The sequence below is a fragment of the Humulus lupulus genome, chromosome 4 (assembly GCF_963169125.1).
Source record: "Humulus lupulus chromosome 4, drHumLupu1.1, whole genome shotgun sequence".
Lineage (NCBI taxonomy): Eukaryota > Viridiplantae > Streptophyta > Magnoliopsida > Rosales > Cannabaceae > Humulus > Humulus lupulus.
Window position 1 is genome coordinate 147797315 of NC_084796.1, and position 10596 is coordinate 147807910.

The following is a 10596-nucleotide window of genomic DNA, read 5'->3' on the forward strand; positions in this document are numbered from 1 at the left end:
TTTGACTTGGTCAATCACTTTGCTCACATGTTTTATTTTCATTCTTATTTATTTAATATAAACTTCTATGAAATCCCGAGCATATAGCTAATCGTATTTATAGTGCCGTAATCAAAGTGGAATATAAATATGATTATATGTTCAAAATAAGTTAGTCCTAAGATTAGTCAGTGCACAGGATTTACACTGACTTGCCAATCTACGATATGATCTACTTACACATTACAGTGTTATGTTCTTTCCATAACATTAGCAAAGTAGATAAGATCGGATGTATTTGTTACATCGGACATGACCGATATTGATAGTTGATAAGATAAGTAAACATACTGTTATTATCTATTCTAGTCATATCATATAGTTGACCATAGGTCAATTCAATCTCAATTCGGAGTGGTTAGTATTCTAACTGATTGTATTATTTGAGTTCTTTGACTTGTTTGATACCAGCTTACCCTACGGACTAGCCCATACTTACATTTTGGGAACTCGGTAGTATAATTGAGTGGGAGTGTTGATCATAGATATGAACATCTATAGCTTCTAATGAAGAAGTGAAACGATGGTTTCCTTTTAGTTTGGTTCAAGGTGTTAAATGATAGAGATCTCATTTCATTAATCAGATTAGTTTACTGAAATATCATTTACAAGGATAAAATACAATGAAGGGTAAAATGGTATTTTAGTCTCATCTCATTGTAGACCGTCTATAGAGGATTGAGTGACAATTATGGTTGTAACAATGGATAATTAATAGGGTATCTATATTTGTTATAGAGCTTTCTATGAATTCAAGAGTGCAATTCCGAGTCTATAGTGGAGTCATGAGGAATTAATAAGTTAGTAAATTTATTTGTTAGATTTAGGATAACTTATTGGAGCTTGATTTCATAGGCCCATGGTCCCCATTGTACCTTGGATAAAATCATCTAGATAGTCTCAATTAATTGATTTAATTATCAATTAGAATTATCAAAGTTGACCAGGTCAATTTTGGATAGTTTCACAGAGTTATGTAATTTTGAGTAGAAAAGATAAATTGGGGCAGATTTATTAATTAAGATAAATTGGTATCTAAATTAATAAATAAGCTTAAATCAAGGTTCAAATTATAAATAATTAATTTGATAAATGATTTAAATAATTATTTAATTAATTAAATCAATAGAAAATAATACATGCCATGTTTTTTAGTCCAATGGGCTTATAATCAAATGAGAAATTTCATTGACCTAAAGCCCATGATAATTTCGAACGAGGGCTTCTAATTGGCTATTATTTTATTGATTTTTTAATTAAATTAAATGACCTAATTGAGTCTATAAAAGGAGTGCTTAGAGAGAAGTCAATACAGACGACAAATAAGTTTAATCACTGGTTTTCTGATAGTTTTAAATTCTCTCTAAACACAAGTTCTTTTCTAAGCCTCTTTGTTCTTTTCTCTTCTTCTCTCTGTATCTATCTTATGTGTTGAGAATTGTCCACTCTAGTCTAGGTGATTCTAAGGATACTTTTGGAGACTATGAAGAAAATAGAAGATCGGTTCAGTTTCTTGATAATACTCTGCGACAGAAATGATACAAGGGTTAGAGAAACTGAAGGAATGACTCATTCATTCCGTTACTTATACTGTAAGTATTCTTATTGTTGTTTCTCTTTGAATTCAATTTTAGAAACATCTTCTAGGTTATCTCATATTAATTTGTTTAATATTAGATCTACATGAAAATAAATAAAGATCTTGTATAAATTTCTCAATAACTGGTATGAGAGTCTTTGATAATCTTTATTTTCATGCATTAACATGTTAAAAATTGGATTATTTGATGTGTTTGAATAATTGGATGATTTTCATGTTTTTATGAAGCATATTGATTTTATGTGATTATTAGCAAATTTTAGGTTATTTTGTTGTGTTTTCTATGCCATTAATTTTATATATGCTTTATTTTGTGTAAAACATGTTAAAAATTGTTTTGGTTTGAAAAATTGCACAAAAAAATTTTTGAAAAAAAAAAAATTTGCTTTGGCTGCCACCAACGCGCGCACGCACGCCCAAATGTCTGCAGCAGGTGAACAGTACCCGTCATGGGTACTGTTCATCAAAAAAAATTTAATTTTTTAAAATTAAAGAAAATTAAAAATTGTGAAAATAAAGTATTTATAATAAAATTTAAAAATATCATATTTGTTTTATCATTTAAAATTGTTTTTTATAATATGATATTTTTGTTAGTTGAGATTTAAATAATTAAATATTTTCTACAAAGATTCAAATTCAAATTTAAAAATAGATTAACAACATAATTTTAAATATTTTAATATATTAAAATATTATAATTAAGATATTAGATATTTAAGATATATTTTTTTAAATTGTTGACATTTTTATTAAATCTTTATTTGAAAATATAAATATATGTTTATTCTATAGTTTTTAATATTTAAATTATTTGAAATTTGAAATTTGTTAGTTAGATATTTTCATGGATATTTGAATTTGTTTAACTGTTTTAAGATATTTTAGGGTTGTTATAACTATTTATATTTTATTCTTTTTAAATGGTTAATATATTAGCTAATAGTTGTAACAACACACGATATTTTTTTGAAAAACAGTTAAGATATTGATTTTTAAATTTAAAATTGGTTAAATTTTGAAAAATATCTTTTTTTTCAGCCAATTAATAAAATATTTTTTTAATAAATGAGATTTAAATTAACTTTGGTTAATTGTTGATAAATCATATTTAAATTAAATTAATATTTTTTCAAATTAACCTAAAACTAAGTTAATTGTTGATAAATGAAATTTAAATTAACTATTGTTAATTGTTGATAAATTTAATTTAAATTGACTTATTATTTGTAAAAATGTAATTAATTTGAATTTTTTGATAAATTATAGATAATTAATTGTGGTATTTTTGCAAATGAAATAAATTTTGCATAAATTTATAGAATTGCTCATATAGTAACATGATTAGGCCCATCCAATTATAACATGTCTATTTGCACTATATGTGGTATTTTTGCAATTGGGCTTAGATGCATATAGTGGCCTATATGTTTGTTACATATATGGATTTTGACAAATAAAATATTCATAAAATGATAGGTTTTATTTGAGCCCATTAGAATATGTACAGTTTAAATTCCTCTCTCGTGGGTGATTCCACTTGTGAATGCTCATTTGCTTTGATGACTATAGTGAGCCTAATCAATTAATAACAATTAATAAAACAAAGGTTTAAATTCCTGTCTTTTGGACCTTGTATGGAAGATTGGAGACCTTTGTAGTGGGAACGACATACTGGACTCAGCCCTCCTCCATACAAGCCCAATTTTTAAGGCCCATTTACCTGAGTTGGACTTAATTGTATAGATTCATTATATTAGTTAAACCTAAATATTGATTAGCAACAAATTAATTCTAAATTAATTGAATTTGTTTCAATGTGACACTTTAGAATTAATAGGAAATTATAGGACTTTGGTTTTAAAAATTTAATCTTTTTCAATTTTTTGGAGAACCAGTCATTAATTTTTGAAAAATAATAAAAATACTATTTTTTAATTTTATAATGAGCTTATTTTAAGATTTTTATTCGATCTCCACCATTGGTTTAACATAGTTAATAGCTTAATGGGGCCTCGAAGCGCTTTGATTCGTCTCCCTAGGAAGGTGTTCATTAGTTATTTTGACAACGTTAGATCTCGAAAGATAGATAATTATAGGTCAAATTCTACTAGACTCACCCCTATGACGACGACTATGACTAAATCTATGATTATCGAAACTGTGGGTAGCTCATAAAATAAGAGATTTTGTTTTCTTATTTTGATCGAATAGTAGGTTGTTAATAGTGGTGTCCATTACTAAATGAGTTTACAACTCTATTTAACTAGTGATATTTTTTTACTCTCGCCAACCGGGACATGGATATCATAGAATAGTTAAAAACCTAAGAATTAGAGATATGATTATTTTTGGTATTTTTTCTCATATCTTACATATTTTTGGTATATGTTGTGCTATTTCTTGAAATTTGTGTATATAGAAGTTTTATTGAGAAAATGTGGTTGATTTCTATTTTATTGGTAATTTGTAGTTTTAAGTTAAGTAGTGTCTGTGTCTATTCCCATCCTTCTCAACTTTCGATGGAGAAATTCACTGGAGAAAACTTCCTTAATTGAAAGCAAAATATCAGCATAGAGTTGATTGGTGACAACTCCGAGTTCGTCATGATTAAGGAATCCCCAGAACGAGCACTGTGTCCGCACGTTCGTGATGGCACCGTAAATGCTTGAATAGCACCACCTCCGCACGTTCGTGATGGCACCGTAAATTCTTGGATGGCATCATGTCTACATGTTCGTGATCAACTCAAATATGGTTTGACATAGCTCATGAACGAGCTTCAGTTTTTTGAGCCTATCATGGGTGGACCTAGTGAAGGAGGAGAAAATAAGACTACTATTGTTGCTGCTGATCCAGCTAAGGCTGAAGCTAACCAAGCTTCGTCTTCGAAAGTTGGAAATAAGAGTAAAGGTGGACAAAACAACAACCCTAAGCCTGCAAAGGCTGCAAAGACAAGTGCACAACCAAGTGCACATACGCCTAAGGGGAAGAACAAGAAAAACAAGAAAATTAAAGGTAAGTGCTTTCACTGGAAAAAGAAGGGGCATTGGAAACGAGATTGCCCCAAGTTTCTAGTAGCGAAAAACAAAGGTAATGATTATAGTTCATTTATCTTAGAAACATGTGTTTTAGAGAATGATAAATCCATTTGGATTATTGATTTTGGATCTACCAACCATGTTTGCAACTCTTTACAACTTCTTGAATCGTGGGAGGAAGTGAACGAAGGTGGCTTGAAGCTTAGAGTTGGGAACAGAGCATTCGTTAAAGTCCAAGCTAGAGGAATAGCTCGTTTGAAGTTCGGAAATAAATACTTAATTTTAAAAGATGCATTTTTTATTTCAGATTTTAGTAGAAATTTAATTTCAGTTTCCATGTTGCAATTAGAACAATTTGTTATGACTTTCACAAGTTCTAATATATCTATTTCTTTCAATGGATCACAATTGTGTATTGCATATTTGGAAAACAGGCTTTATATTCTGCAACTTAACGAACCCCTCGCTCTTAACAATGATTTATTTAAAGTAGCTAAACCTAGGACCAATAAACGTCAAAAGACCAATAACAATAATATGACATATTTATGGCACTTGAGACTAGGTCACATTGGCTATGATAGGATTCAAAGACTTACAAAGGACGGGCCTTTGAGGGAACTCACCTTAGGTGAATTACCTGTCTATGAATCTTATCTAGAAGGCAAACTAACCAAGCGTCCATTCTCTGCAAAGGGTGATAAGGCCAAAGAACCACTTGGACTTGTTCATTCAGATGTTTGTGGAAATTTGAATGTACAAGCCAGAGGTGGTTTCGAGTATTTCATCACTTTCATTGACGATTACTCTAGATGCTCTTGTCTTTACCTAATGCATAGGAAATCAGAAATATTTTCAAAGTTTTAGGAATTCCTAGCAATGGCTCAGAACCAATTAGGTAAAACGTTAAAGATCTTGCGATCTGATAGGGGTGGAGAATATTTGGATATGTGGTTCCAAGATCATTTAACTGAACATGAGATTTTATCACAACTTACTGCCCCAGGTACTCTGCAACAAAATGGTGTAGCGGAACGCCGGAACAGAACTTTATTGGAAATGGTTAGATGCATGCTTAGTTACTCAACTCTACCAACTTTGTTCTGGGGACATGCAATTGAAACCGCAAACGACATTCTCAATGTTGTGCCGTCTAAATCAATCCCCAAAACACTTTAGAACACTGGAATGGTCGTAAACCTAGTTTACGCCATTATAGAATCTCGGGGTGTCCCGCTCACGTCCTGAGGAAAAATGAAGGAAAGCTAGAACCATGAACTGAAGTTTGCATGTTTGTTGGCTATCCTAAAGGTACTCGGGGTGGACTTTTCTATAGTCATTAAGAAAAGATAGTGTTTACTTCTACGAATGCTACTTTCCTGGAAAATGACTATGTCCAAAACTTCAAACCTCACAGCAAAGTAGTTTTAGAGGAGGTGGTTAACGATTTGACTCCAACCAATTTTCCATCGTCATTAACGCGAGTTGATGATAAAATTCCCACTCTTCATGTCCAACCGATGCAAGTCGTTTTAAATGAAGAAAGTACCATTGTTCCTGAGCAAACAGTCACGGAGCCTCATCGTGGTGGGAGGGTTTCTAGGAACCTATTTCGCTATGGTTTGGATGGTGAAACCAATATGGTTGTTGGTGACACTAGTGATGATGATTTGTTGTCTTTCAAACAGGCAATGGCCAACCCTGAAAAGGAACTATGGCTCGAAGCCATGAAACAGGAAATGGATTCCATGTACTCAAATTCCGTCTGGGATCTTGTGGAAGCACCTAGTGACTTAAGGGCCATTGGGTGCAAGTGGATCTACAAGAAGAAACGAGGTTTTGATGGAAATATCGAGACTTATAAAGCTCGATTAGTGGCAAAGGGTTATACCCAAAGAGAAGGCGTGGACTACGAGGAAACTTTTAGTCCGGTAGCCATGCTCAAGTCCATTCGCATCCTCCTATCCATAGCAGGCGCTCTCGACTATGAGATCTGGAAAATGGACGTCAAGACAGCTTCTCTTAATGGAAAGCTTGACGAAATCATTTATATGGATTAGCCAGAAGGATTTAAAGTAGCTGGACAAGAAGGAAAAGTTTGCAAGTTGAATAGGTCCATCTATGGACTTAAGCAAGCTTCTCGTTCCTGTAACAGGTTTGATGAAATAATCAAAACCTATGGCTTTGAACAAAATATTGATGAGCCCTGTGTTTACCGACTGAAGTCAAATCAAATAGTGGTATTCCTGGTTCTTTATGTGGATGATATCTTACTCATTGGAAACAATGTTAAGAAATTATTAGATGTGAAGAATTGGCTTTATCTCAAGCAGGGATAGCAAGAATAGACTCTTAGCTCTATCTCAAGCAGCTTACATTGATAAAGTGCTTGAACATTTCTCAATCACAAATTCCAAGAAAGGACGTCTACCGTCCCACCATGGAATTCATCTTTCAAAGAAGCAGTCTCCCCAGACTCCTGAAGAGGAAGATGCAATGAGAAAAGTTCCTTACGCATCTGCAGTTGGAAGTCTGATGTATGCCATGTTGTGTACTAGACCAGATATTTGCTATGCAATGGGAGTAGTGAGCAGGGATCAGTCAAACCCAGGACCGGAACATTGGATAGCAGTTAAGCATATCCTGAAGTATTTGAGACGGACTAGGGATTATATGTTAGTCTACAAGGGTGGTGTTCTGAACCCTGTAGGCTACACCAATTCAGATTTTTAGACTGATGTCGATGATAGGAAGTCTACTTCTGGAATGGTGTTTACTCATGGGGGTGGAGCTGTGATATGGAGAAGTGTAAAGCGGTCTGCAATCTCAGATTCCACCATGGAGGCTGAGTACATAGCCACGTCAGAAGCAGCTAAGGAAATAGTATGGCCAAAGAAGTTTTATTCGAATCTTGGTGTTATTCTAGAAATGGATAAACCGCTTGTGTTGTTTTGTGACAATAAAGGAGCGATAGCCAACTCGAAAGAACCTCGAAGTCACAAAAGGAGTAAACATATAGAAAGGAAGTATCACATTATTCGAGAATATGTGGCCAGGGGAGATGTGAAGGTTATGAAGATTGCAACTGAAGACAATCTTACGGATCTGTTTACAAAGACACTACCAGAAGCTACATTTGATAAGCATATTAAGGAAATGAGATTAGTAGAATTAAGGCATTAGTTTCAATTAGTGCAAGTGGGAGTTTGTTGGGGTTTTATGCCCTAATTAAAACCCAAATTCTTTGTAATCTCATTTTCTTATCAATAAAAGAATAGAAATCATTTTTTGACTTGGTCAATCACTTTGCACACATGTTTTATTTTCATGATTATTTGTTTAATATAAACTTCTATGAAATCCCGAGCATATAACTAATCGTATTTATAGTGCCGTAATCAAAGTGGAATATAAATATGATTATATGTTCAAAATAAGTTAGTCCTAAGATTAGTCAGTGCACAGGATTTACACTGACTTGCCAATCTACGATATGATCTACTTACACATTACAGTGTTATGTTCTTTCCATAACATTAGCAAAGTAGATAAGATCGGATGTATTTGTTACATCGGACATGACCGATATTGATAGTTGATAAGATAAGTAAACATAATGTTATTATCTATTCTAGTCATATCATATAGTTGACCATAGGTCAATTCAATCTCAATTCTGAGTGGTTAATATTCTAACTGATTGTATTATTTAAGTTCTTTGACTTGTTCGTTACCAGCTTACCCTGTGGACTAGCCCATACTTACATTTTGGGAACTCGATAGTATAATTGAGTGGGAGTGTTAATCATAGATATGAACATCTATAGCTTCTAATGAAGAAGTAAAACGATGGTTTCCTTTTAGTTTGGTTCAAGGTGTTAAATGATAGAGATCTCATTTCTGTAATTAAATTAGTTTACTGAAATATCATTTACAAGGAACTAAGTGTTTTAAGGATAAAATACAATGAGAGGTAAAATGGTATTTTAGTCCCCTCTCATTGTAGACCGTCTATAGAGGATTGAGTGACAATTATGGTTGTAACAATGGATAATTAATAGGGTATCTATATTTGTTATAGAGCGTTCTATGAATTCAAGAGTGCAATTCCGAGTCTATAGTGGAGTCATGAGGAATTAATAAGTTAGTAAATTTATTTGTTAGATTTATGATAACTTATTAGAGCTTGATTTCATAGGCCCATGGTCCCCATTGTACCTTGGATAAAATCATCTAGATAGTATATGCTGACCCTCAAATTGGTCAACGACATGGAGTCAGAGAAACGATAGAGAATGAGATGAAAACAAGAAGAAAAATCAAATGGAAAGCAAACGACGCAAACAATTTATAGTGGTTCGGCCCCAATTGGATGGTAATGACCTACGTCCACTTAGTATTCTTATTGATGTTGAATCCCAACACTGTGATCAATGAACTAGGGTTCACAAGTTTCACAGGCCTTGGGCAGATTACAACTTCGGTGAAAATCACACTATATTCTTCTCTCAGGATACAAAGATCAAAAGTTCAAAAGTCCCTTCCTTGAGCCCTTTGATTCTTATTTATAGGCTCAAGAAGATTACACGGGCTCATGGGCCTTAATTACAATTAAGACTTGCGTATCAAGGTAATAAAAGAAAATACAATTAATGCAAATATTACAAGATTGCATATTCAAAAGGAAGTAAATGAAGGTATGCGACCAGACTAGTCGCACCTAAGTGTGATGCTCGATAAAGCAATGACTTGCTGGTCGATGGTCGAACATGATGTGCCTGCCACGTGTAGGTCAATCCTGCCACGTCATTAGGAGTTGTTTTTGGGTAAACAATCTCAATTAATTGATTTAATTATCAATTTGAATTATCAAAGTTGACCAGGTCAATTTTGGATAGTTTCACAGAGTAATGTAATTTTGAGAAGAAAAGATAAATTAGGGCAGATTTATTAATTAAGATAAATTGGTATCTAAATTAATAAATAAGTTTAAATCAATGTTCAAATTATAAATAATTAATTTGATAAAGGATTTAAATAATGATTTAATTAATTAAATCAATAGAAAATAATACAAGCCTTGTTTTTAAGTCCAATGAGCTTATAATCAAATGAGAAATTTCACGGGCCTAAGCCCATGATAATTTCGACCTAGGGCTTCTAATTGGCTACTATTTTATTGATTTTTTTTAATTAAATTAAATGGCCTAATTGAGTCTATAAAAGGAGTGCTTAGAGAGAAGTCAATACAGACAACAACTAAGTTTAATCACTGGTTTTCTGATAGTTTTAGATTCTCTCTAAACACAAGTCATTTTCTAAGCCTCATTGTTCTTTTCTCTTCTTCTCTCTGTATCTATCTCATGTGTTGAGAATTGCCCACTCTAGTCTAGGTGATTCTAAGGATACTTTGGAAGACTGAAGAAAATAAAAGATCGGTTCAGTTTCTTGATAATACTCTGCGACAGAAAGGATACAAGGGTTAGAGAAACTGAAGGATGGACTCATTCATTCCGCTGCGTATACTGTAAGTATTCTTATTGTTGTTTCTCTTTGAATTCAATTTTAGAAACATGTTCTAGGTTATCTCATATTAGTTTGTTTAATATTAGATCTACATGAAAATAAATAAAGATCCTGTATAAGTTTCCCAATAGATTAATCCTACTTGAATATTCTATACCTACTTTAGTGTTTCATGTTTGTTGCAAGGATTCTGTGGTTAGGGCCTGAGGCCCTGCTAAATAGGTATGATTAGTATTGTGAGTACAGTTACTCGATGGTGTTATGTGATTAACATGCATACATACTCATTTTGTTGGGATATGCCTATTCATATCTGTTTTTGTATTGAAGTTTGAATACCTGAATCAGGGCTTTACTTATTAGTCAAGGACGGCAAAAGCGCGCTGCGAG